Raw genomic sequence first — 6,128 nt, forward strand, 5'->3', positions numbered from 1 at the left:
GATGGTATGCGAGGTGGGTGTGTGAGGGCCGGGGGAGGGAGAGGCATGATTCCTCTGACTCTAGAAATGTGCCCTTTAATCTTCAAGTTTGAGATCAATCCCTTAAGTACAATTCTGTTGCAGCCCAGGCTAATGGCACTTGGAGGCCATTCAGATGGGGAGCAGAGAAGCTGCCTTGCAGAGTGAAGCAGTGCCCATTGGCCCCTTTCCATTCTCCCTGGAATGATGGATTTGGGGGAGCCTAATGACCCGAGGGCTCCAGCACTGTGAACACACGGGACTTAGCCCTACTCTCTGGCCCAACACAGGGAGGTGACACTGAAGACACTCCCGCTCCCCCCACAAAGTGCCCCTGAAAAAGTCTGGGCAACGTGTGTCATATAACTTCAGCTCAAAGGCATAGATCTAGTCATCCCGATGCTACCTAGATGCTGTTTCCTCCTTGAATATCTTCAGTTCCTTCTGCCTCAGTCCCTGGCAGACCTTTCTCAAGGGGGGAAACAGTTCATTCAGGTTCCTATTTTCACCTTATATTGGGAAACATTAAAGAAATACTTATGGGCTTAGATATTTTCCCCAGATCCTCCTCTTTCCTGAAAACCTCAGCATCTCAGAGACCAGCTGAGTTGCTCTGGAAACCCAGCTGAAGCCACCCTTGGCTCTCTAGTTGGCCTTCACAGCCCTGGGGGAGGGCCAGCCGCTGCTCAGCAAGGGGGTCTTCTCCTTGGGTGAGGAAGGGGAAGCCACCCTCTAGACTGGAGGAGCGTGACCACCCAACACCCTTTCAGGCTGTGACCCTTCTTTCTCTTAGGCTGAATCAGATGAGGTGGCTGATATCCCCCAGCTAGTCAGAAGGCAGATGCAACAGGCCATCCTGAATAGCGGCCCTTTTCTAGTATCCACGGGCTACAGATCAGGAAGTTGGCCACTTTCCACAGAGACAACAGCAAGGCCTTCCTTTGCATAAAACCATTCTTTCTAACTCTGGAAGGTGAACCCAGTCCTCAAACTGAGCTAAGTCTTCCTAGGCAACATATACCATGATTCCTTTATCCAGAAACTGTTCAGAGTAAATAGTGGGGGTGGGGGATGGGGGGTGGGCTTGGGGACTTTGAGCAGAGTCAGGACCCACTGAGGCAGCTTTCTACCAAAAGGAGCTTTATAACTTAGAACCCTGCAATTGACTTAATTTGCCTAAGTTTATATACATACATACCTATCCTACATATCTACTGTACATCAGTACTCCCCTGGCCTCACTCACACATTAAATTCTAATACCTCTTGAAGTATTAATGTTCTGCCTTGCTCTTTGTTAGTCCCAGCCTCTGGTTGGACAGACAGATGCCTCCTGGCTGCTCCCCTAGGATGTCTCTCCATTTATGTTTGAGGTGAGCTGTCCTCAAGACCAAAGCAACAGAAGCCTGTGGCCACAGAGGAATCTAACAGGAAGAGTCACTCTGCTCTCTTCATTCATTCCATACCTTGTTCCCTGGAGACGTGGGCCTTGGGTGAATCTTCCTGGGCTCCTCTAAACAATGGTTCAGAGGCCAAAATAGAACAAATCCAAGCTCTACTCACCCCATGCAGAAAGGGAGGAACAAATAGCCAGGCTAAGACACAGAGTACATCCTCTTGCCCCTTCCAGTTTCTAAGTCTGGCTCAGGGCCTTAAGGAAAGTAGCAGTTGATACCAAGGTCAGGAGGGTGTGAGACGGTTGGGGTGCTGTCTTATAACCAAGCAGTAGGCCAGTGGGTAGAACTGCTGGGAAGGTAGATTTATCTACTGCTGGGCAGGGAAGGCAGTGGCTTGGGTCCAGAAGCCAAGGATTGCCTCCTTCTAGAATCACCAGGGGGCACTAAGCCACAGGTTCAGGGTGTCAGACTTCATCATGACATCTGCCTTAGAGCTCATGAGGTCTCTGGGCAGGAGCACTGGTGATGTATGGTGAGCAGGTGGCAGGTGGGCATCAAACACAGAGCCTGGACATCAGTTACTGGGGTCGGGCGCGGGGGAGCTATATTTGTAGGAGCCTAGATTGTAGGTAGGAATAGTATAGAGAAAATTTGCTCTAGGACACAGAGTTCAGGGTCTTTGAGGCATACGCCTGCCTAAGAGAAAGTGGGCCCTGTCCTAGGGCTGTGGAGACTTACCTGCTCAGCTGGTAAAGAGGGCAGAGGTTATGAAACAATCTTACCAGGAAAGTCCTGGAAAATCCTTTTCCTAACTGCTACTCCACACGAGAGATCTTGGGCTGTTGAGGGCCTGTGGCAACTGCAGTAGGCCATGGTAGAGAAGACGTAGATCTCGTTATGTAGGATTTGTGCTATAGGTAGACTGAAGCAGCAAGTCAAGAGTTGAATTCTCAGTAACAGGGTCAATGACACTTAGTGGTCCTGGGTTTACCTTGATGCCCAAGGTGAGTATATCGCTTGAGAGTCCAGTGATAGTCACTGCAGCATGTGCGGAGAGTTTTCCCACAGTGAGGTAAACGGGTCTTTGGGCACTGTGAATTCAAATTAAGGTGGGATTTACGGAGATGTGTTGCATGTTGTTAAGCATCTGTCGTGTATCTTGTCTCCTAGAGGTATTGTGTGTGATGCTGCGTAGTTTTTGGCCCCGTACTGGAAGGGTGGTGAAGGGAGTTGCTGGGTAGGCAACCTAATGAAAACCCCTGGCTTGTGGGATTAGCATCAGCGATAAGGAATGTGTTTGCTGGGGTTGTTGTCAAATAGTATCGGGGAACAGTTAGGATTGATAGGTAATGTATTCTCGACAGAATCTGGTAGAGGCCAAAAAACCATTATGAGGGTGCCTCTGCTTCTAGTGAGAGCAGAGTGGAGTCAGGTTGACTGGGAAATTATTAAGGAAGGCTGACTGGCTGGAGGACATCAGGCTGTTTGTTGCATGGTTCCCTAGAGAGGGTCCTACCCAGGAGGATATGCACCCTTCCCTCCAGAATGGAAAGATCTTCAAATGTCCATTTCCTTCCAGGCCCAAAGTTTGGAGATATTTCCTTGTAGAGAAACCTGTTTGAGTTTGTTGTACTTTAGGAGCTGGGCTGGCAGGCCATGGTAATGCGAAACCCTGAGGCCAAGCAGAGGCAAATCCTGGGAGATGGTTTCCTTCCTGATGAATTTTAAGGAATACCCATGATGCTTGAGGTGTGTGTTTGGGATCTGGGCTCCATAGTCAGCTTTGGGCTAGAGCATTCCTTGAAGAGGCATTCTCAATAGCAGACTCACGACCTCCGAGACCATTTCAGGCCAAGACTCTCATCAAAGTTCCCTTGACATAGGTGACAGATAACCAAGAAAGTAGCTACCTTAAGATGAACAGTCCTGGAGGAGAAAGTGGGGGCCCTGCCCTAGGGCTGTGGAGACTCACCTGCTCAGCTGGGCAATTCTGTCTCTGGGCCTTCCTGCCAAAATCTGGCCCTGAGAACAAAGGAATACTTCAGCTCCTTCTTGTTCTTTAAACACCAATGACTGTGGGAGAGGGAAAGGCTCAAGGCCAGGGCTCAGCTCCCAGTCTCCATCTCCTCCCACAGCTGCCGCATTTGGAGGGGCACCTGCTCAATGTCCTTGCTGTCCCCAGGGAAGTCTTGAGGCCAGACCGAAGCCTGCGATGCTGCTCGCTGGCTGCAAGGACTGGTCACAAGGATGGGATTTGGGGAAGTGGCAAGGGCCGCGCACAAGTCTAGAGAAGTTTGGGATGAAGGGGCGGGGCTGGAGACAAATTAGTTAACTTTGCCACTCACTGTGGTGCTTTTCCCCTTTCCCGTAAATTCTGCTTTGAAAAGAATAAATTCGTATTTGTTTACTTTGGTTCCTCTGGTTACACTCTTTGACTCTGACACTCCACATCTTTACCTTATTTGGGTGTGGGAGAAGAGGGTGGGGCCAAGAAGCCACAGGAACACTGCAAAACATAGGCCACCAGACGAGTCCAACACCTACAGGACAAGAAGACACCCCCCACTAGCCCCATCCACCACTGTTACCTGGACTGGTCGCCTCTCAAAGCCCCACACAAATTAGCTAGTTATCAGCTCATGGGATGAGCTCTTTGTAGCAATGGTTCTTCAACACCATCCTCATCAATCTGAGGAATTTTTCACCAGCCTAAAGCATTAAGAGAAAAATCTGGACAATGCAGTGAGTTTCCATAAAGTTACATATAATCAATTTAAAAGTCTATCCTTTATTCTGAGATTATGGTTATATATTTGGGGGTGTGTGTTAAAATGTCCCTGTGAATTGGTGGCGATAGTTTTTTTTTTTTAATGCCATTTTCTGGCAAAATAAAACCCTGTCAGTCCCTCCTCCCCACCACCAATTTTTCTTTCTTCACTGATCTATAACATCACTGTCCAACAGAAATATAATGTGAATCACATATGCAATTTTAAATTTTCTAGCGGCCATATTAAAAAGGTAAAAAACAGGTGAGATTAATTTTACTAATATTTCGTTTTACCCAATATATGCAAAGTATTATCATTTCAACATGTAATCAGTATAAAACCATTATTGAGATATTTTATATTCTTTCTTTTTTTACTAAGTCTTGGAAATTGTCAAGTAAGCTGATAGATTTCAACTGGTAAAAAAGAACAGGAAACCCACATACATCCAGGCACTTTATTACTTAGAGACAGCAAAAGCAAGACCAGCAATGGGATCCGTTCCATGTCGCTGTTGCACAGGATGACACTGAAACAAAAGGGGCCAGATGACATGCAACATGAATGGCAGGACACCATGTTGCTGAGTACCAACTCCACACCGCTGCTAAGCAGCTCTATGGCCTGCAGCTGGACCCTCTGGGGCAAGGGCAGGGGAGTGGGGAGGCAGGCAGAAAGTCTCATGCTCACCAGAATGAGGGAGGCAGATGAGAAACTGCCCCATGACAGCCTCCCTCAATACAGGGAGGTGAGAAATGGTCTTGTCTCAAATCCTCGTGAGATTGCCCGTCTTCCCAGGTTCCAGGAGGATCACAGGGCATTCTGCCAAGGCCTGGGGCCACCTGCAGTTGAGCCTTGCCTATGTGGAAAGACACACCTCAATTTGGCCTAGGCTGGCCTAGCCATATGTCAAGTGCTCAAAAGCCACACATGGCTAGTGGATACCATATTGGACAGTGCAGTTCTGTAACATGCCAAAGTCACAATCACTGAGCTGTAGAAAAGGAAACCTTCATGATATATTACGTGTGTGTGTTGGGGGAGGGAGGGAGTCAGGGCGGCAACAAGCCTTGGGTGACTGGAGGGCAGTGGTGAAGCAGTTACCCAGGGTTACAAGACGTGGTAGTAGAGGGAACAGAAGGGCACCACAGATACACGAATTTGCTCCTTCCCGTTGTCTTCCCTTCCCCACTGCCTCTCAGCAGAGCTCTGGCTGCTCTTGGGCTACAGTATTGGACAGAGGCTGGACTAGGGCTCTTCTACTTCTCTCACCCCTGAATGCCACCTGTGGTCTATGTGCCACTCTCTCCGGCCTCAGTCTCTCCAGCCACATCCCCAGGGTACTTTTTATGTTTTTGCCCCAGTCCTATGCCATCCTTCATCTGGAAAGGTCTATCTTCTTTTCAAACCCTGCCTCTTCCCCCACCTTCTGCCTCTGACAAGTCCTTTTCCCTATTCTTTCTTCTCATCTTTTAAATTTTGGGTTTCTGAAAAAAAAATACTTCAAAAAACCATCTTGGTTTTCAAGCTATCCTCTAACTTTTCTCCTAATCTTGGCTTCATTTTGTTTGTCCATGTCTCTCGCCCTTAGACCCACTTCTTCCCTGCATTTGTCCCCAGCATTCCTTCTGCCTTCATCCCTTCTCCATAGGCCCTGCCCATGCATACTGACTTCCCCTTCTCTGCCCTTGGCTTATTACCTTCAACTTGGAATGAGAGAACTAAAAGTGGCAGAGAAATCTTGGGGGTTCATTTCCTAGAGTGGCACCGACTTCATCAATTGGGACCAGACCTGGGTCTAGCTGGGCTACTTCCAGAAAACCTTCAGATGTCTCTTGGTGACAAGCATTATCACCCTTGATTTCCAGATAAGGACACAGAGGCTCTAAGAGGTGTAGGGACTTGCCCAAGGTAGGTAGCAGAGCCAGGATTCCAACCTTGT

Source organism: Grampus griseus (genome assembly GCF_964374135.1).
Source record: "Grampus griseus genome assembly, chromosome: X".
Classification (NCBI taxonomy): Eukaryota; Metazoa; Chordata; class Mammalia; order Artiodactyla; family Delphinidae; genus Grampus; species Grampus griseus.